This window comes from Nicotiana sylvestris, chromosome 2 (genome assembly GCF_000393655.2).
Source record: "Nicotiana sylvestris chromosome 2, ASM39365v2, whole genome shotgun sequence".
Lineage (NCBI taxonomy): Eukaryota > Viridiplantae > Streptophyta > Magnoliopsida > Solanales > Solanaceae > Nicotiana > Nicotiana sylvestris.
The window spans coordinates 91,002,509-91,026,473 of NC_091058.1; positions in this window are offsets into that span (position 1 = coordinate 91,002,509).

Here is a 23,965-nt window from a genome sequence, read left to right on the forward strand (position 1 = left end):
ACCTCAGTAGGGCCCTGACCTTCCTCATCACTACCCGACCGAGGTTAGGCTTGGCACTTACTAATTCATGGGGTTCAGGATTTTGGGAAGTGTTAGGATGAGATTCTTGTACTGTTATATGCCAGACATCATCTTAAACACTGTTTCATTTTGTTATTTCGGTTTTTAGTTATTTTCTTTCCGCTATTGTTCTTTTTTCGCATTTGTAGGCTTACCTAGTCATGGAGACTAGGTGCCGTCACGATAGTTCACGGAGGGCAAACTGGTATCAGAGATCTAGGTTCATAGGATTCATGAATCATAAGTCGGTTTATTAGAGTATCATGGATCAGTACGAAGATGTCTGTACTTATCTGCGAGAGGCTATGTAACTGTTAGGAAAGCTCCACTTCATTTGATTTCCTTGTCGTGCGAGATTTTTGACATTACAATTCTAAATTTTTGTCATCTATTCTCTCACATATGGTGAGGACACATGCTACCCGAGATGATGAGGCACCTGCGCCCCCTACTGGAGCCGTCAGAGGTCAAGGCCGGGGTAGAGGCTGAGGACACACATGTGGTGCAGCCAAAGCACCCGCGCGAGCTGCCACTGAGGTACCACCAGCAGTTCCAGCTGGAGTCCAAGCACCTGATACACCTACTGCTACTACTACTTCAGCACATCAGGAGACTCTTGTACAGTTCATGAGCATGTACACCACTCCGACGTAGGTAGGGTTGTTTCCCCTTGCTAGCCACATCTTAGGCCAGGGAAGGAGCACATGCTCCCACCGCCCGCACTCCTAAGCAGTGAGTACATGTTGATCAGGTCTTAGAGATTATTCCTGTACTGCCTGCAACACTAGATCAGCCCGAGGATAGGGCAGCAGCTTCAGAGGTTGAGCAGCGAATGCTTGAGAGGTTCAAGAAGTATGATCCTCCTGTATTCAATGGGTTAGTATCAGATGATGCCTTAGGATTTCTGGAGGAGTATCACTGCATACTCTGCACTATTGGTATATGAGGATTGAGTGGGGTATTTTCACTGCCATCCGGCTTCGAGGAGACGCCTATGAGTGGTGGCGTACCTATTAGTTAGATAGTCCGGATGAGGCAGCTTCACTAACTTGGACTCAGTTCTCAGATATGTTCCTAAGAGAGTTTGTTCCTCGGAGCCTCAGGGATGCATGGCGCGCAGAGTTTCAGCACTTGCGCTAGGGTACTATGACTATCTTGGAGTTTGCTATTCGTTATACTAGCTTGGCTAGACATGCCCAGCCTTGGTTTCTACTATTCGCGAGAGGGTACGCCAGTTTATTGGGGGGCTTATCCCCAGCATCAAGTATAGCATGGCTCGTGAGTTGGAGATGGATATTTCTTATTAGCAGGTGGTGTGCATTGCTAGGAGGATAGAGGGTATGCATGCTAGGGAGAGAGATGAGAGGGAGGCCAAGAGGTCTCGAGAGTCAGGCCATTATTCTGGTACCCATGTGCCAGCTGTAGTTCGTTATGGTAGGGGTTATATGAGTCTCCCTGTTCATTCAGCTCTTCTAGCAGCCACTAGTATTCCAGCTCCTCCTAGGCCTCAGGAGCCTTATTATGCTCCTCCAGTATCTAGTGCGCCTCCTGCACAAGGTGCATTCAGTTGTCAGTACAACAGACCTAGCCCGAGCCAGTCACAGCCACCACGTCCTCCTAGAGCTTGTTTTGAGTGTGGTGACACATGCCATATGGTGAGGGATTGCCCAAACTTAGGAGGGTGCACCTCTATAGACTTCTCAGTCACAGCGTGCCCTGGAGAGTTCTCAAGCTATGATTACAGCACTAGTTGCTACCGCACCTGCTCAGCCAGCTAGAGGTGGAGATCGGGGAGGTAGAGGTCGCTCTAGAGAGGGAGGCCAGGACAGATATTATGCCCTTCCTTCCCGTACCGAGGTTGTTGCCTCTAATTCTATCATCACAAGTATTCTCATGGTTTGTCATAGAAATGCATCGATTTTATTCGATCCAGGCTCCACCTATTCTTATGTGTCTTCTTATTTTACCCCACATTTGGGTGAACCTCTGGATTCTTTGAGTACCCCTATTTATGTTTCTACTCCTGTGGAATATTCTCTTATTGTGGACTGCGTTTATTGGTCGTGTTTGGTTGCTCTTAGTCGTTTCGAGACCAGAGCCAATTTATTATTGCTCAGTATGGTAGAATTTGATATTATCTTGGGCATGGACTGGTTGTTGCCCCATTATGCTTTTCTTAATTGTCACGCCAAAACTATGACGCTGGCTATGCCAGGTATACCGCGTGTTAAGTGGAGGGGTGTCTTAGATCATACTTCCAGTAGAGTTATTTCTTTCCTTAAGGCTCAGCATATGGTTGAGAAGGGTGTGACGCGTATCTAGCTTATGTGAGAGATCTTAGTATTGATACCCCTACAGTTGATTCAATCCCAGTAGTACGGGATTTTCCTGATGTGTTTCCAGTTTATTTTCCAGGCATGCCGCCCTATAAAGATATTTATTTTGGCATTGATCTGTTGCCGGGCACTCAGCCTATTTCTACTCCTCTGTATCGTATGGCCCCTCCTGATTTGAAGGAGTTGAAGGATCAGTTATAGGAATTGTTTGATAAGGGTTTTATTCGGCCCAGTGTGTCACCTTGGGGTGCTCCTGCCTTGTTTATGAAGAAGAAGGATGGTTCTATGTGTATGTGCATTGATTATTGCCAGTTGAACAAAGTTACAGTGAAGAACCATTATCTTTTGCCTCGTATTGATGATCTGTTTGACCAGTTACAGGGTGCACGAGTGTTTTCTAAGATTGACTTGCGTTTAAGTTACCATCAGTTGAAGATTCGGGAGCCAGATATCCCGAAGACTGCTTTCAAGACTCGGTATGGTCATTACGAGTTCCTTGTTATGTCATTTGGGTTGACCAATGCCCCAGCAGCCTTTATGCATTTGATAACTAGTGTGTTCCGGCCATAACTTAACTCGTTTGTCATTTTCTTTATTGATGATATTCTGGTATACTCCCGAATTTGGGAAGATCATGAGCAGCCCCTGAGGACAGTGCTTCAGACTTTGAGGGAAAAGAAGTTATATGCTAACTTCTTGAAATGTGAGTTTTGGTTGGATTCCGTGGCATTCTTAGGCCACGTGGTATAGAGTGAGGGTATTCAGGTGGATCCGAAGAAAGTGGAAGCGGTGCAGAGTTTGCCCAGACCATCTTCAGCTACAGAGATCTGCAATTTTCTTGTCTTGGCGGGTTATTATCGTCGTTTTATTGAGGGGTTTTCATTGATTTCTGCCCCTATGACCAGGCTGACCTAGAAGGGTGCTCGGTTCCAGTGGACGGAAGAGTGTGAGGCGAGCTTTCAGAAGATCAAGATAGCTTTGGCTACAACCCCAGTTTTGATATTGCCTACAGGTTTGGGGTCTTATACCGTCTATTGTAATGCCTCGAAGATTGGCCTTGGAGTATTTTTGATGCAGGACAGTAGGGTGATTGCCTACGCATCCAGACAGTTGAAGGTACATGAGAAGAATTACCCTGTCCAAGATCTCGAGTTAGCTGCCATTGTTCACGCCCTGAAGATCTAGCATCATTATTTGTATAGTGTTTGTTGTAAGATTTATACTGATCATCAGATTTTGCAGCACCTGTTCAAGCAAAAGGATCTTAATTTGCGCCAGAGGAGGTGGTTAGAGTTGCTGAAGGACTATGATATCACTATTTTGTATCACTCGGGCAAGGCCAATATGGTGGCCGCTGCTTTGAGTCGTCGGGCACAGAGTTTGGGGAGTTATGCTTATTTACCAGCATTGGAGAGGCCTATGGCGATGGATGTTCAAGCCTTAGCCAGCCAGTTTGTGAGATTGGATCTTTCGGAGCCCAGTTGGGTTCTAGTTTGCATGGTTTCTCGGTCTTCATTATTTGATCATATTAGGGAGCGTCAGTTTGATGATCCTCATTTGCTTGTCCTCAAGGACAAGGTTCAGCATGGTAATGCCAGAGATATGACTATTGGTGATGACAGGGTATTAAGGATGCAGGGTCAGATTTGTTTACCCAATGTTGATGGCCTTCGGGAGTTAATTCTAGAGGAGGCCCATAGTTCGTGGTATTTCATTCATCCGGGCGCCGCGAAGATGTACCAGGATTTGAGGCAGCACTATTGGTGGTGGTGGATGAAGAAAGATTTAGTTGGGTTTGTAGCTTAGTGCCTCAATTGTCAACAGGTGAAGTATGAGCACCAGAGACCGGGTGGATTGCTTTAGCAGATATAGATTCCAGAGTGGAAGTGGGAGCAAATCACCATGGACTTCGTAGTTGGACTCCCACGGACTTTGAGGAAGTTCGATGCCATTTGGGTGATTATGGATCGACTGACCAAGTTCGCACACTTCATTCCTGTGTGTACTACCTATTCTTCGGAGCGGTTGCAGAGATTTATATCTGGGAGATTGTTCGTCTGCATGGTATTCCAGTTTCCATCATTTCAGATAGAGTTACTCAGTTCACATCATGATTCTGGAGGGCCGTACAACCTGAGTTGGGTACTCAGGTGGAGTTGAGTACAACATTTCACCCTCAGACGGACAGACAATCCGAGCGCACTATTCAGATTCTTGAGGATATGCTCTATGCGTGTATGATTGAGTTTGGAGGGTCTTAGGATCAATTCTTGCCATTGGCGGAGTTTTCCTACAACAACAACCATCAGTCCAGCATTCAGATGGCACCGTATGAGGCATTATAAATTGAGGCGTGTTGGGGAGGTTGGTTGCTTATGAGCTCGCCTTACCTCCCAGCTTGGCAGGAGCTCATCTGGTATTTCAAGTTTCGATGCTCCGGAGGTATCACGGTGATCCATCGCGTGTGTTGGATTTCAGTTCAGTCCAGTTGGACAAGGATCTATCTTATGTTGAGGAGCCAGTGGCAATATTGGACAGGCAGGTTAGAAAGCTGAGGTCAAAGAACATTGCATCAGTGAAGGTTCAGTGGCGGGATCAGTCGATCGAGGAGGCGACCTGGGAGACCGAGCAGGATATGCGCAGCCGTTACCCTCATCTTTTCACTACTTCAGGCATGTCTCTATGCTCGTTCGAGGACGAACAAATGTTTATGTGTGGGAGGATGTAACGACCTGGCCGGTCATTTTTAGAATTAACGCCCCGATTCCCTATTAACTGCATTCCCCATGTTTGTTTCTGCTATTGTAAGTTGCCGGAAGGGTTTATTTGGAATTCCGGAGAGTTTTGGGACACTTAGTCCCCAAATGAGAGTTTAAGTTGTAGAATTTGGGCCATAGTCATAACAATGTGAAGACAGCCTCGGAATGGAATCCCGGAAGTTGGAGTAGCTTCGTAGTGTTGAATGTGATGTGTGTGCAAAATTTCAGGTCTTTTAGACGAGGTTTGATAGACTTTTTGATCGAAAGCATAATTCGAGAGTTTTTGAAGTTTTAGGCATGAATCCGATGCTAATTGGTTGATTCATTGTGGTTTGAGGTGTTTGGAAGATTTGTATAAGTTTGAATAGTGGTATTGGACTTGTTCGTATTTTTGGTTGAGGGCCCGGGGGGCCTCGGGATGATTTCAGAGTGTTTGTCGGAAGAATTGGGAGTGGCTTGAAGTAGCTAAAGTTGCTGATCTAATATCATAACCGCACCTGCGGTTGGGTCCCGCAGGTGCGGAGCCGCAGAAATGACAGTATTATCGCAGAAGCAGAAACGGGAGAGTCAGCAGGTACCGCAGAAGCGGATGATTCACTACAGAAGCGGCACCGCATCTGTGTAAGGGTAATCGTAGGTGCAAAAGCTGGGTTTTAGTGAATTGTCACATATGCGACTTTAGTTTCGCAAAAGCGCGACCGCACATGGCCACAAAAGTATATTTGCTGGGCAGAACATATCAATAGATGCCTTTCGCGAATTTGAGTTATTTTTCACCTATTTTCAAACGGGGAGCTTTGGGGAGCATTTTCAACGGGGAGTTTCAGAGGGATTCATTGAGGTAAAGCCTTGGGTCCTTAAGCTCGTTATTTTAGTGATTTTTATCATTCTAAGCATGAAAATTTAAGGAAAATCAATGGTAAATTGGGAGTTAAGGCTTGGTTAATTAGAGAGCTTTGAGTGATGATTTGAGGGACCATTTTGGTACTTTTGGTATGACTAAACTCATGGGAGTATGAAAATTCTGAAAATATAAATTTTACCCAATTTCGAGATATGGGCTTGAGGGGAGTTTTGGTCATTTTACCTAATTTTGCGTATTAGCTTAGAATTTCTTTGTAGAATCAGTTACTTGAAGTGTTATTTGCATTATGCAATTGAATTGAATAGATTTGGGCCATTTGGAGTCGAGTACTCGTGGCAAGAACGTGGTTTCGGGTTGATTTTGAGCCGGTTCGAGGTAAGTGGCTTGCCTAACCTTATGTGGGGGAAACCCCTTAGGATTTGGTATTATTGATATTTGAAATGCCTTGTACGTGAGGTGACGAGTGCGTACTTGTACTAATTGTTGAAAATCCGGTTTTCATTAAGTAATTACAATTGTGTTTTTTTTCCTGTTTATACTACTTGCAATTTAAGATTGTTATTAGCTTAGGAAAGCATGTCTAACTGCCTTAATTGCCTTACTTGCTCAAACTGCCTTATTTGGATTATGTGCAGCATGCTAGACTAGAAATACCTGGTTTACCTTGGTATTGAATTTGAATTGAATTGTGTATTCTTCGTGTTGTTACTGTGTGTTTACTTGGGACTACGGGATGGTATCCCGGAAGATTCACCTACTTGTTTACTTTGGGACTACGGATCGGTATTCCGGGATATCCCCCTGCACTTTTATATTGGAATTATAGGACTACACCCGGTAGATTCCCCATGTACTGAGTATTTACATTTGGGACTACGAATTGATATTCCGGGAGATTCCCTCGCATTATGAGTTGGATTGCGGGACGGTATCCTGGGAGATCCACTGGATATTTATATTTGGGACTACAGGACAGTATCCTGGGTGATCCCCGGTTGTTATCTCTGTATTGAGCTGTTTTCCTTTTCGTGATTACTTCGTCTCTGTTATATTTGTTGTTGGTTTTTCCATCCTGTGTTAATTCTTACTGTTTCACTTGTTATACTGTCTTATTTTACAATGTTATACCTTGTATTTCATTTAACCTCAGTAGGGACCTGACCTTCCTCGTCACTACCCGACCGAGGTTAGGCTTGGCACTTACTGAGTACCGTTGTGGTGTACTCATGCCCTTTCTGCGCATGTTTTCATGTGCAGATCCAGGTACTTCCACTCAGTCTTATCACACTTGAGGCGAGGCGCTATTGTAGAGACTCCGAGGTATATCTGCCACTTCTGCAAACCGAAGAGTCCCTTTCTATTCTCAGTATTAGTATAGCCCTTTTGTATTTTCCTTGTTGATAGACATTTCAGAGTTAGAGCTTTTTATGTAATCTCTTAACTTGTGATTCATGGGGTTTCGGATTTTGGGAAGTGTTAGGTTGAGGTTCTTGTACTGTTATATGCTAGGCGACATCTTAAACATTGTTTCATTTTGTTATTTCGGGTTTTAGTTATTTTCTTTTCGTAATTGTTCTTTTTTCGGATTTGTAGGCTTACCTAGTTGTAGAGACTAGGTGCCGTCATGATAGTTCACGGAGGGCGAACTGGGATCGTGACACTCCAAAACTGCGATGTAAACTGAGTACCTCTATCTTAAATGATGGAAACTGGGACACCATGCAGGCGAACAATCTCTCGGATATAAATCTCAGCTAACCGCTCTGAAGAGTAGGTAGTACACACCAAAATGAAGTGTACGGACTTGGTCAGCTGATCCACAATCACCCAAATAACATCGAACTTCTTCAAAGTCCGTAGGAGTCCAACTACAAAGTCCATGGTGATCTTCTCCCACTTCCACTCTGGAATATCCATCTACTGAAGCAAGACACCCGATCTCTGATGCTCATATTTCACCTGCTGACACTTGATGCACCGAACTACAAACTCCACTATACCTTTATTCATTCTCCTCCACCACTAGTGCTGTCTCAAATCGTGATACTTCTTCACGACACCCGGATGGATGACATACTGCAAGCTATGGGCCTTGTCTAGAATCAACTCCCGAAGCCCATCTACAATGGGCACACATATCCGACCATACGTCATTAATACCCCGTCATCACCAATAGTCATATCTCTAGCATCGCCGTGCTGAACTTTATCCTTGAGGACAAACAAATGAAGATCATCATACTGGCGCTCTTGAATTCGATCAAACAAGGAATACTGAGAAACCACACAAGCTAAGATCCGACTGGGCTCCAAAATATCCGACCTCACAAACTGATTGGCCAAGGCCTGAGCATTAACAACAAGAGGTCTCTCCCTAACAGGAATAAATGCAAGACTGCCTATACTCACTGCCTTAATACTCAAAGCATCAGCCACTACATTGGCCTTTCCCGGATGGTACAAAATAGTAATATCATAGTCCTTTAGTAGCTCCAATCATCTCCGCTACTTCAAATTGAGATCCTTCTACTTGAACAAGTGATGGAGGCTATGATGATCGGTAAACACCTCACAAGACAAACCGTAGAGATAATGCCTACAAATCTTCAATGCGTGAACAATGGCAGCCAACTCCAAATCATGAACAGGGTAGTTCTTCTCGTGGGGCTTCAACTGACGAGAAGCATAATCAATCACTCTACCCGTATATATCAAAACACACCCAATACCAACCCGAGAAGCATCACAATACACCGTATAAGAACCTGAAGTTGATGGCAAAACTAACATTGGTGTTGTGGTCAAGCCAATCTTGAGCTTCTAAAAGCTCGCCTCACACTCATTCAACCATCTGAAAGGAGCACCCTTTTGGGTCAATCTGGTTAAGGGTGATGCAATAGATGAAAATCCCTGAACGAACCGATGGTAATAACCCACCAAACCAAGAAATCTACGAATCTATGTGACTGAAGACGGTATGGGCCAACTCTGAACCACCTCTACCTTCTTCCGATCAACCTGAATATCTCAGTGGACACCACGTGCCCCAAGAACGCCATTGAACTAAGCCAAAACTCACACCTGGAGAACTTTGCATAATGCTTCACCTCCCTCAGCCACTGTAATACAACTCTCAAATGCTCAACGTGCTCCCCCTGGCTACGCGAGTACATTAGGATATTATCAATGAATACACTAACAAATGAGTGGAGATAAGGCCGAAACACGTTGTTCATCAAATGAATGAATGCTGCTGGGGCATTGGTCATCCTGAAAGACATCACAAGGAACTCATAATGACCATATCAGGTCTTGAAAGCTGTCTTAAGAATGTCTGAGTCCCTGATCTTCAACTGGTGATACCTTGACCTGAGATCAATCTTGGAGAACACCCTCTCTCCCTGAAGCTGGCCAAATAAATCATCAATACGAGGCAAGGGATACTTGTTCTTTATGGTAACTTTGTTCAACTACCTGTAATCAATGCACATTCTCATTGTGCCATCCTTCTTCCTCACAAATAGAAAAGGCGCACCCCAAGGTGACACACTAGGCCGAATAAACCCCTTATCAAAGAGTTCTTGAAGTTGCTCATTCAATTCCTTTAACTCCTCCTCTACCATAGGATACAGTGGAATAGAAATGGGCTGAGTGTCCGGCACCAAATCAATATCGAAATCAATATCCCCGTCTAGCAGCATGCTTGGCAGGTCTATAGGAAACACATTCGGAAAATCCCTCACTACCGGAACTGAATCAATGATAGGAGCCTTTGCACTGACATCCCCCACGAAGGCCAAATAAGAAAGACAACCCTTCCCAACCATTCGCTGGGCTTTCAAGAATGAAATTACCCTACTAGGAACAAAATCCGACGAACCTCTCCACTCAATCCGTAGCACCCCTAGCATAGCCAACATCACCGTCTTAGCGTAACAATCCAGAATAGCATGACATAGAGACAACCAATCCATACCTAATATCATATCAAAACCAACCATACTAAGAAACAAAAGGTCCACTCGGGTCTCCAAACCCCCAATAGTCACCACACAAGACCGATATACGCGGTCCACAACAATAATATCGCCCACCGGAGTAGATACATGGATAAATGAAACAAGAGACTCGCAGGGCGTATCCAAATAAAGAGCAAAATATGACGACACATATGAAAAAGTGGAACCAGGATGAAATAATACAGAGGCATCCCTATGGCAAACTGAGAAAATACCTGTGATCACGACATCTAAAGCAATAACATCTAGTCTGGCTGGGAGTGCATAGAAACAGGCCTAACCACCACCTGATCGACCTCCCCCTCTAGGGTGATCCTTAGCTAACTGTCCACCACCCCTAACTAACTGGGTGGGTGGTGAAGTAATTTTTCCTGAAGTCGATGGCTGAATCCTCTGCTGAGGCGGACCCCCATGGCGACGAGAACATTGCCTCCACATATGCCCTAACTTTCCACACTCATTACAACCCTCTGGTGCTGGAGAGGGGGGACTAAAGTAAAATCCTAGCACCAGGATGACTAGTAGAAGAACATGGCATGGAAGAGTCTTGAACTGATGGAGCACAGGATGAACTCTGAGCTGGAAGAGCACTAAGTGATGAATGGCCCTAATGAGAACTATGAGAAATATGGCCCGATGATGCACCACAGTGAACTGGGTGAGCTGACTAAGCATGTTTGAATGGACGGCCTCTGTCGCACTGGAACTAACCCCCATGAGGAGCACCATTGATCCACCCTGTCCAAAAGGCCTCTTGGCCTCCTTCTCAACCCTTTCCTGACCATGAACCATCTCAATCTATCGAGAAATGTCGACACCTCATCAAAAGTAGCACCAGACACCCTCTCTCTGGTCATAAGCAACCGAAGCTAAAAACCGAGGCCATCTATAAACCTCCTGATCCTCTCTCGGTCTATGCGAACCAACCAAACTGCATGACGAGCCAACTCGGAGAACCGCATCTCATATTATGTAACAGACATATCACCTTGACTAAGATGCTCGAACTGCCTACGCAACTCCACTCTGTAAGACTCAGGTACAAATTTCTCCAAAAAGAGAATGGAGAACTGTTGCCAAGTACGGGGTGCTGCGCCAACCAGCATATGCTTCTCGTAAGCCTCCCACCAACTAAGTGCATCCCCATAGAATTTGAAAGTAGTGAATGAGACCCTATTGGTCTCCATAATACCTACGGTCAGAAGCATCCTCTGACACTTGTCCAAGAAACCCTATGTATCCTCACCCTCAACACCACTAAACGATGAAGGCTGGAGTCTCCCAAACCTCTCCAATCTACGTTGTTTGTCCTCTGGCATAACAGGAGCTACATAGTCCTGAGCAGTTGCAACCGGTTGGGATGGAGGTGCCCCCGATGTCTGAAGTCCCTAAACAACCTACTCCGGTGTGCGAGTAGAGGGAGTCTGAGTGCCTCTCCCAGCTTGAGAAGTAGTTGAGATTGTAGTAACTGAGACCTCCTAAGCCAGACCAGTGCACACTGATAAAATCTGAGCTAGGGCCTCCTAAAGGCCTGGGATAACAATAGGCACATCCGGTGCCTGAGCTGGTCCTACTGGAGCATCCACAACTAGTACCTGATCATGAACTGGGGCGGCTGGTGGATCTACAGGTGTTGCCCTAGCTGCTGTGTGGGCTACACCCCTACCCCTACCACAGCCTCGACTGCGACCTCGGCCTCTCGCGGCCCCAACTGGTGGTATTGGTGGTTGTCCATCCTGACCGGTAGCACGTGTCCTCACCATTTGTAAGAGAATAGAATAACAAAAGTTTAGTGACCAGAATCAAAAGACTCGCATGACAAGAATTCAAGAATATGAAGTTTTCCTAAAGGTTCTGCAGCCTCTCAAAGATAAGTACAAACGTCTCCGTACCGATCTGCAAGACTCTACTAAACCCGCTCATGACCCGTGGCACCTATGTAACCTAGTCTATGATCCCAACTTGTCACGACCAAATCTACCATGTCGTGATGGCACCTAACGTGGAACTAGACAAGCTAACTCTTTTACCAAAGCAACCCGATAAGCCAAAATAAAGATGTCTTTAAGCTATTAATAAATAAAACTTCATAATATAAGCTTGAAGAACAAAGTGCAAAAAGAAAAGCCCGACATCGGGGTGTCACAAGTAATGAGCATCTACTAAAAATGGTCTGAAAATGCTAAGACTAATACAGTCTAGGAAAAAATACTCATAACAGCTAAAGGAAGATAGGAGGGATAAGAGCAGGGCTGCGATCACCATGCAACTACCTTGCTAACTCCATGAAACCGCGACGGATGAAAATCAACAATCGCTAGCAAGTCTAGCAACCCCTGGATATGCATACAAGGTGCAAGGAAGCCAACTCAGTAAGTAATAAAGGTAAATAAAGACTGAGCAGCAAGAAACACATAAATCCACGTCATGAAATCTCAGTAAGCACAACATGCTTTCAAATCAGTATATAAGTCAAATCATCTTGTTTAAAATCCAATTTCGGTAAAAATCACTTGAAAAATATTTTTCAATAGTTTCAACAGAGGTTCAATGCAATTTAGAGTAAAAGTGATCAAAGTCACAAATAGCCCCTCGGGCAAACATGAGTCATAAACTGCCCATCGGGCATAACATCACTTAGAATCAGCCCCTTGGGCAAACCTCACAGTCACTCGTAAACAACCCCTCGGGCACAACATGGATCAAGAAAAGGCCCTCGAGCAAAACATCATATCACTCACTCATGGTAACCACGCTCACTAGGGGTGCACAGACTCTGGAAGGGCTCCTACAACCCAAGCACTATAACACGCAGGAACAACTCAAGTGCTGCACGGACAACTCACGTACTATACTCTTAATATCCTCACAATTACAGGCCCTCGACCTCACTCAATCATAAACCTCTCAAGCCACTCGGGATATCAGAAAAAAGACAGGGTGCTTAGCCCAAAATATCATTTGATGCATCAAAATTGAGTAATAAAGATTGAGTTACGAAATCAGTAAACACAACATGACTGAGTATAGATCTTAAATCAAAACAGTGAGAGGATAATAATAAAAGACCACTAAGGGTCCAACCAGCTTTGACAGGAGGCCCAAATATGGCATTCAACCCAATTTATAGAAACTCTTTCTAAAACACATAAGTATCATATAGTTTCAGTCAAATACGCAACTTAATAGATGCTACAGGGCGGACCAAGTCACAATCCCCAACGGTGCATGCCCATAGGCTCATTACCCAGCATGTGCGTCACCTCAAAGCAGCGAAACAATATGAAATCCGGGGTTTCATACCCTTAGGACAAGATTTAAAATCATTACTTACCTCAAAGCGGCAAAATCCCTACTTCGCAACGCCCTTGCCTCTGCAATCGGCCTCCAAACATCCCGAGTCATACCAGAAGCAATACAAAGCAATAAATATAGGCCAATGAAACAATTTTATACGAAAAATTATCAAATTATACCAAAATCTAGAAATTCACCCAAACCCCGCCCCGGGCCCACGACTCGGAATACGACAAAAATATAAAAAAAACTAGAAACTCCTTTCACTCTCAAGTCTATACATACCAAATTCATCGAAATCCGACCTTAAATGGTCCCTCAAATCCCCAAATCAAACTCTCCAGTTTCAAGCTCTAATCCCCTCAATTTCATACCTAATTTCTACCAATTTCATGCTCAAACAACTGAAAATTACCATAACCATATGTATTAAGCTCAAATAACTTACCTCAATGAGTAACCCCTTGATTCCCTCTTCAAAACTCCCCAAAAGCTCCAATCCCGTCTTCAAAAATGGAGGAAATGAGCAAAAATTCATGAAGGGTTTAATTTTTACCTTCTGACTAGGTATTTTCGCACCGGCAGCCTCCTTCTCGCACCTGCGCAACCGGTTCTATGGTTCAACCAACCGGCCTGCGGTTTTCACTTAAAAGACCACGAGCGCATCTGCGCCCAGGAACCGCTCCTACGGGCCCACAGATGCGTCAAATCCACCGCATCTGCGGTTCTTGTCTTAGCCTTCCAATCCCGCATTTGTGCCTTCCCTACTGCATCTACGACCTCGCACCTGCGGTCCCCTATCCGCAGGTGTGGAAACATTAGAAGCAGCAGCTTTAGCTGCATAATCTCAATTCCAAATTTTCCATTAACCATCTGAAATCATCCTGAGGCCCTCGGGACCTCAACCAACAATACCAACAAGTCATATATCAACCTACAAACTTAGTCGAACCTCAGGTACACTCAAAACAACAACAAAACATCCAAATACTCCCGGATTCAAGCCTAAGGATTTCCAAAATTCCAAATTCCACAAACAATGCTGAATCCTACTAAATCACCTCTGAATGACCTGAAATTTTGCACACACGTCACAAATGACACTACAAACCTACTCCAATTTCTAGAATTCCATTCCGACCCCGATATAAAGATTTCCACTACCGACCAGAAAATGCCCAATTTCCAATTTCGCCAATTCAAGCCTAATTCTACCACTGACCTCCAAATTACATTGTGAACACGCTCCTAAGTACAAAATAACCTAATGGAGCTAACCAAATCATCAAAATTCACATCCGAGATCTTCTACACATAAGTCAACGTCCGATTGATTTTTCCAACTTAAGCTTCTAAATAAGAGACTAAGCGTCTCATTCTACTCCAAAACCATTGCGGACCCGAACCAACCAACACAATACAATGAATTACACCTGAAGAACACATAAAGAAGCAGAAATGGGGGGAAATGGGGCTATAATTTATGAAATGGCCGGTCGAGTCATTACATCCTTCCCCTCTTAAACAAACACTCGTCCTCGAACAAGTCTAGAAACATACCTGAAGCCTCAAATATGTGTGGATATCTGCTCCGCATCTCCTGTTCGGTCTCCTAAGTATCCTCCTCTACGGGCCAGCCTCTCTATTGCACTTTCACTGAAGCTATATTCTTTGATATCAACTTTCAGACTGCCGCTCCAAAATAGTCATTGGCTCCACATCATAAGTCAAATCACCGTCTAACTGAACTGTGCTGAAATCCAAAACATGATACGGATCGCCGATATATTTCCAGAGCATAGAAACATGAAATGTCAGATGCACACCCGACAAGCTTGGTGGCAACGTAAGCTCATAAGCCACTTCCCCAATCCTCCGAAGCACCTCAAAAGGCCTAATGAATCAAGGGCTCAACTTGCCCTTCTTCCTAAATCTCATAACACCCTTCATGGGTAAAACCTTTAGTAGAACATTCTCCCCAACCATGCAAGAAACATCACGGACCTTCCTGTCAGCATAACTCTTTTGTCTCGACTGCACTGTAAGAAGCCTCTCTGGAATCACCTTCACCTTGTCCAAAGCATCTTGTACAAAGTCTGTACCCAAAAGCCTCATGGGGATCTACACCATCTCCTATATAAAGCCTCATATGGAGCCATCTGAATACTCGACTAATAACTGTTGTTATATGCAAACTCTGCGAGCACTAGAAACTGGTCCCATGAACCCCCGAAATCAATGACACAAGCGCGCAACATGTCCTCCAATCTCTGAATAGTGCGCTCGGACTGTCCATTCTTCTGAGGGTGAAAAGCTGTGCTTCTCTCAACCTGAGTACCCAACTCTAACTGCACGACCCTCCAAAACTACGATGTAAACTGAGTACCTCTATCTTAAATGATGGAAACTAGGACACCATGAAGACGAACAATCTCTCGGATATAAATCTCAGCTAACCGCTTTGAAGAATAGGTAGTAAACACCATAATTAACTACACAGACTTGGTTAGCTGATCCACAATCACCTAAATTGCATCAAACTTCCTCAAAGTCCGTGGGAGTCAAACTACGAAATCCATGGTGATTCGCTCCTACTTCCACTCTGGAATATCCATCTGTTGAAGCAAGACACCTAGTCTCTGATGCTCATATTTCACTTGCTAACAATTGATGCACCTAGCTACAAACTCAACTGTATCTTTCTTCATTCTCATCTTCCAATAGTGATGTCTCAAATCGTGATACATCTTCGCGACACCCGGATGAATGACATACCGCAAGCTATGGGCCTCCTCTAGAATCAACTCCTGAAGCCCATCTACATTGGGCACAGATATCCGACCATACGTCATTAATACCCCGTCATCACCAATAGCCACAACTCTGGCATCGCCGTGCTGAACTCTATCCTTGAGGACAAGCAAATGAAGATCATTATACCGGCGCTCTACGATGCGATCAAACAAGGAAGACCGAGAAACCACACAAGCTAAGATCCGACTGGGCTCCGAAATATCCAACCTCACAAACCGATTGGCCAATGCCTGATCATCAACCGCAAGAGGTCTCTCCCCAACAGGAATAAATGCAAGACTACCCATACTCACCGCCTTCCTACTCAAAGCATCGGAATTCGCACGGACAACTCACATGCTATACTCTCAATATCCTCACAATTAACAGGCCCTCGACCTCAATCAGTCATAAACCTCTCAAGCCACTCGGGCTATCAGTAAAAAGATAGGGTGCCCAGCCCAAAATATTATTTTATGCATCAAAACAGAGTAATAAATACTGAGTTACGAAATCAATAAACACAACATGATTGAGTATTGATCTTAAATCAAAACAGTGAGAGGATAATAAGAAAAGACCACTAAGGGTCCAACCAGCTTTGGCACAAGCCCCAATTATGGCATTCAACCCAATTTGTAGAAACTCCTTCTAAAACACATAAGTATCATATAGTTTTAGTCAAATACGCAATTTAATAGTTGCTACGGGGCGGACCAAGTCACAATCCTCAATGGTGCATGCCCACACACTCGTCACCCAATATGTGCATCGCCTCAAAGCAGTGAAACTATGTGAAATCCGGGGTTTCATACCCTCAGGACAAGATTTACAATCATTACTTTCCTTAAACCGGTTAAGTCCCTACTCTGCGATGCCCTTGCCTCTGGAATCGGCCTCCAAATGTCTCGAGTCTGACTAAAAGCAATATAATGCAATCAATATAAGCCAATGAACCAATCCGTACAAAAAATTATCAAATTATACCAAAATCCCGAAATTCACCCAAACCCGGCCCCCGAGCACACGTCTCGGAATCTTACAAAAATCATAGAACTAGAAACTCCTTTCACTTACGAGTCTATACATACCAAATTCATCAAAATCTGACCTCAAATGGTCCCTCAAATCCCCAAATCAAACTCTCCAATTTCAAGCCCTAATCCCCTCACTTTCATCCCTAATTTCTACCAATTTCATGCTCAAACAACTGAAAGTTACCATAACCATAAGTATTAAGCTCAAATAACTTACCTCAATGAGTAACCTCTTGATTCCTTCTTCAAAACTCCTAAAAACTCCAAACCCGTCCTAAAAAATGGAGGAAATGGGCAAAACTTGTGAAGGGTTTAATTTATATCTTCTGCCCAGGTATTTCCGCACTTGCGTCCTCCTTCTCACACCTGCGCAACCGCTTTTGCGGTCCAACCAACTACACCTACGGTTTTCACTAAAAAGATCACGGTCGCATCTGTGCCCCAGGAATCACACATGTGGGCCCGCAAATGTGTCAAATCCACCGCATTAGCGGTTCTTCCCTTAGCCTTCCAATTCTGCATCTGGGGCTTCACTACCGCATCTGCGACCTCGAACATGCGGTCCCTATCCGTTGGTGCGGAAATATCAGAAGTAGCAACTTTAGCTGCACAATCTCAATTCCAAACTTTCCTCTAACCATCCGACATCATCTCGAGGCCCTCGAGACCTCAAGAAACAATACCAATAAGTCATATATCAACCTAAAAACTTAGTCGAACCTCCGGAACAACCAAAACCACATTAAAACACCCAAGTACTCCCGAATTCAACCCTAAGGATTTCCAAAATTTCAAATTCCGCAAACGGTGCCGAAACCTACTAAATCACATCCGAATGACATGAAATTTTGCACACACATCAAGAATGTCACTACAGACCTACTACAATTTCCAGAATTTTATTTCGACCCTGATATCAAGATTTTCACTACCGACCGGAAAATGCCAAATTTTCAATTTCGCCAATTCAAGCCTAATTCTACCATGGACCTCCAAATTATATTCTGAACATGCTCTTAAGTCTAAAATCACCTAACGGAGATAACCGAACCATCAGAATTCACATCCGAGATCTTATACATATAAGTCAATATCCGATTTACTTTTCCAACTTAAGCTTTTAAATAAGAGACTAAGTGTCTCATTCCACTCAAAAACCACTCTGAACCCTAACCAAATAACACGATACGATGAATTGCAATTGAAGAACACATAAAAAAGCAGAAATGGGAGAAACGAGCCTATAATTTATTAAACGACCGGCCTGATCGTTACAACTGGAATCTTAGCATCCAATGAAAAATAAACCAGTCAAGCAAAAAGATTCTGCCTTAACATTTAAACCCGAAACACAAGTATGACCATGGAAATATAAAAGGAAAACCATAATAAGTAATAGATAAAGAAAAGAATTAGAGGAGGGTAAGTGAAAGGTAAATGAAAAAAATCTCCATCGAACACTAAAATATGTCATGAGTTCTTTATTCCTTCTCTTACTAGTAGAATGACGATCTTGTGGAAACCCTTGTCATCCGAAGGGGTGTCAAGAGGAGGAAAGATGGGGGCCATATTGAGAAGTAAATGTCTATATAATACATAAATAACATGATGGAAAGGAAATTTGAAGGGGGTATAAGAAGAGGCTTAATGAAGAAGATGACAGAAGGATAAGAGGTTGACTCAAGTCTAAGGGGATGAAACAAAAGTGATTAATCAGTACAATTACATAATTAAAATATTTATAATAATATGTATTTCAAGAAAGCATCATATCATTATCATATCATACTATATTATAAGCATGAATACTTTTAGTTGAAGTTATTTTACAAAATATCCTTCAAATGTTAAATGATTAATTAGTCTCTACCTAAAATTAAAATGACCTCCTATTAAATTAAAAAGTAAAATTAAAAAACTTCCCATTAAATGGTTTATTTGAACTAAATAGCAGCCTAGGATTATTGCTATGTTGGTTTCACCGGATTAATACACTCAAAATATTAATTGGGATCTTATTAACTGTCAAAACATTAAAAAAAACATCTTCTAGGTCTCTTGACTTACCTATCATTATTGTATTCTTTGAAGCACTTCAATTGTAAAGCTAATCCCTGAAAATACAATAATATGATATGAATGTGAGTAATACGAAGAGACTAATTAAATAATATTGTGTTTGGTGTTATTCTGATGAATATATGTAAAGCCTTATTTTCATAGCTTGATTCTTCAAATTCCTAAATGTTTGGAGATAGTACATGCATGGGACCCAATGTTCTCCATTATAAAGTGTCAATGTCAAAAGAGATTCTCCAGTGCATCATAAGTAGTTTCTTGGTTACTGTTATCCACTAAATCTTAGTTATGCTGGATAAAAATAATTGGAAGAAGAAATGTTTTTCTTAGGTTTGCTCAGAGGGAAAAGGGTGAAATATTTATTGTGCATATGAAAGTTATTCATGCAGATAGAGAAGCATATACACGATTTGATACTTGCTCACTCCGCTTCAACTCAAAAGATGTACCGGACATGATTCCAGATTTTGTATATAATGAAAAACTTATGTCTTTGGCTTATATTATCTCTTGATAATAGATTTTTTTTATTTTTATATATCAAACTTCTAGTCCGTACTAAGGGCAATGATGAAGGGAGGTTATAAAGCAGTACGAGACAAAACATACATGTTTTCGAGAAGGCGGTAAGAATTTAAAAAAAAAAGTCCAAGATATATACCTTTCAAATTTCAATGTCAATTTCCATATTTTCTGTTTTTCCTTTATCTTTCTTTTGAAAAAATATACTTATGTTTTCTTCTTTAACTATTCTTACCATCTCTATTGTTCATACCGATGGAATGAACAAAATAAAAATAATTAACATAATATGGTCTTAGATCTTAGGTTGAAAGTTGATCATGAGTGAATTTGTTGATATTTCACCCATAAAGCGTGAAAAGTAATAAAAGTTGGGAACTACTCCAGGAGAAGTTAGGAACAGGAACAAGGAGAAGTGAGAAACACTTAAATGAAAGAATTGATTGTATTTCGTCCTTTGTTCCCCTAGCAACTAGGGATCAAAAAGCACCAATTATAATGACTCATTAAGGGAAAGACAAAGTAAAAGCATGATATTGGAGACGCTGCAACATATGCTGGGAAGACCTCCGTTAATTGTGTACGAATAAAATACAAATCCAAAAGCTGGGTATGCTTTCCTTCGGAATCATTGTATATTGCTACACTTATTTTAGGCATGTACGATCTACTTTATCTTCTTTTACTTCTTGAATCATTTTCCACATTAATTTTAAATCATAACCAACACTAATTTAATATTATTATAAGAAAAATCACCTTAACATCACATTCAAATTATTCATATTTTTGTTTATTTTTTGTCTAAAGGCAATTTTTTATTTACTTCGAACTTTGAAGAAGTGTAATGACTCGGCCTATCGTCCTGATCATCATAGCACCATTTCCTTATTTACTACTTATTTTATGCTCAACTATAATTATATGACTTTTCGGGGGTGTTTCGGAATGAATTGGGACAATTAGTTCCAAGATTAATAGTTTAAGTTGAAATAATTGACCGGATGATGACTTATGTGTAAACGATTCCGGAATGGAATTTTAACGGTTTCAATAGCTCCATATGGTGATTTTGACCTTAGGAGTGTGGCCAGATATTTATTTGAAAGTCTGTAGTTAATTTTATCTAATTGGCGAAAGTTGAAAATATATAGATTTTAAATGTTCATAAGTTTGACCGGGAGGTGACTTTGATGAGATCTGGTTCGGATTGTGGTTTCGAAAATTTCAGTAGCTTTGCTATGTTATTTGGGACATGTACGCAAAATTTGAGGTCAATCGGAATTGATTTGATAGGTTTCGGCATCGATCATAGAAGTTGGAATTCGTTAGTTTTGATTAGGCTTGAATTGGGGTGCGATCCATATTTTCAGTGTTGTTTAATGTGATCTGAGGCCTCGACTAAGTTTGTATCGTATTTAGGACTTGTTATTATATTTGGCTGAGGTCACAGGGGCCTCGGGTGGATTCTGGATGGTTAACGGATCAAATTTAGACTTAAAACAACTGTTGGAATTAGTCCTACTGGTGTGATCGCACCTGCGAAGGTCATGGTCGTAGATGCGAGGCCACAAGAGCGAGCTTGGTAGCGCAGGAGTGAAGCTAGGGCTGGCTAGGGTGAGTCGCAGGTGTAAGAAAGTGTCATAACCCAAAATTCCACCAGATGCGTGTCACGACCCCAGTTCGCCCTTCGTGAACTATCGTGACAGCACCTAGTCTCTACGACTAGGTAAGCCTAACAAATGAGAAAAAGAATAATTTGCGGAGAGAAAAATAATATAAAACTGAAATAACAACTGAAATAGCGTTTAAGATGCCGCCTGGCATATAATAGTACAAGAATCTCAACCTAATACTTCCCAAAATCCGGAACACCATGATTCACAAACTAAGAGATACATAAGAAGCTCTAACTCCAGAAATGTCTAACAAAAAGAAAATATAGAAGGGATATACTATTACAGAAGATAGAAAGGGACTCCTCGGTCTGCGGACGCGGCAGATATAAATCGAAGTCTCTACAGAAGCGTCTCGCCTCAAGGATGATAAGACTGAGTGGAAGTACCTAAATCTGCAAATGAAAAAAGTGCGCAGAAAGGTCATGAGTACACCACAACGGTACTCAATAAATGCCAAGTCTAACCTCGGTTGGGTAGTGACGAGGAAGGTCAGGACCCTACTAAGGTTAAATAAAATACAAGGTATAACAGTGTAGAATCAGACAGTATAATTAAGTGCAATAGTAAGAAATAGCATAGAATAGAAAGAACAACAACAACTAGAACAGAGACAAAATAATCACGGAAAGGAAATACAGCTCAACACAGAGATAACAACTGGGATACCTTCCAAGATAGTGTCATATAGTCCAAATTACAACTATCCAGTGGATCTCCCGGGATACCGTCCCGTAGTCCATCATATATTTCCAAAGGATCTCTCGGGATCCCGTCCCGTAGTCCAACTATCAGTGCGTGGGGATCTATCGGAAACCCGATCCGTAGTCCCAAATATAAATACCAATATTGGGGGAATCTACCCGGTGTAGTCCTGTAGTTCCATATAACTGTGCTGGGGGATCTACCGGAATCCCACATCCGTAGTCCCAAATAAACATATAAAGGGGGGGGGAGGGGATCTACCGAAATCCCACATCCGTAGTCCCAAATGTAAATACACAGCAGCAACATGAAGAATATTCAGCAAATGTCAATTTCATATCAAGACAAACAGGAAATGCTAGCCTAGCATGCTGCACAGAATTCAGGTAAAGTAGTTTGAGAAAATAAAACAATTAAGTCACTTAAACATGCTCTCCTAAGCTAACAATAGGCTTATATTGCAAGTAGTAATAACAGGAGAAGAAACTCAATCTTAATTACTTAGTGAAAAATCGGATTTTTAACAATTAGCACAAGTACGCACTCAATACCTCACGTACAAGGCATTTTAAATATCAACAATACTAACGCCTAAGGGAAAGTCCCCCACACAAGGTTAGACAAGCTACTTACCTCAAACCGGCTCAAAATTAACTCAAAACCACATTATTGCCACGAGTACTTGATTCCAAATGGCTCAAATCTATTCAATTCAATTACGTAATGTAAATAACACTTCAAGTAACTAATTCTACTACAAATTCTAAGCTAATACGTGAAATTAGGTACAATGACCAAAACACCCCTCGGGCCCATGTCTCGGAATCGGGTAAAATTTATATTTTCAGAATCCTCATACTCTCACGAGTCTAACCATACCAAAATTATCAAAATCCAATGTCAAATCCTCACTCAAAACTCGAATTTTTGGTCTAAGAACTTTCCCCCAATTTTTATACAAATTCTGAAATTAAATTATGAATTCATGTTTAGATTAATGGGTTACAAGAAAAAAGGAGTTAAGAATCGTTACCCAATCGATACCTCTGAAAATCCCCCAAAACCTCACTCAAATCCGAGCTCCCAAGCTTAAGTTTTGATAAAAATGGCCGAACCCTCATTTTTGAAATGTTTAATACTGCCCAGTGATTTCCTTCATCACGATCGCGGAATTAGCCTCGCAATCACGAAACACAAAAATGGACTGCCCCTCAACTTACCTTACGCGATCGCGACACGCTCCACGGGATCGCGAAGCTATACCATTCAGACTCACTCGATCGCAACAATGACTCATGCAATCGCGAAGCTATACCACACAGAATCACACGATCGTAACCTGACTCACGCGATCGCGGCCCCTTATACGCGATCGCGAAGAACAAAATGTCTGCAACAGACCTGAAGCAAAATCTACAACTTTTTCCAACATGAAATGATCCGTTTAACCACCCGAAACACATCCGAGGCCCCAGGGACCTCAACCAAACATGCCAACCAATCTAAAACATCATTCAAACTTGCTCCAACCTTCGGAACGCTCAAAATAACATCAAAACATCAATTTAGCATCGGATTCAAGCGTAAGAACTCCAAAAGGTTTTATCAAAAAGCCTATCAAACCTCATCCGAATGACCTAAAAAATTTCACAGACATCCCGAATCACACAACGGACCTACTCTAACTTCCGAAATTCCATTCCGACCCTTAGATCAAAATGTCACAATCAAACCGGAAACTTCAAAAATTCAACTTTAGGCATTTCAAGCCTAAATTAGCTACGGACCTCTAAAACACAATCCGAACACACCCCTAA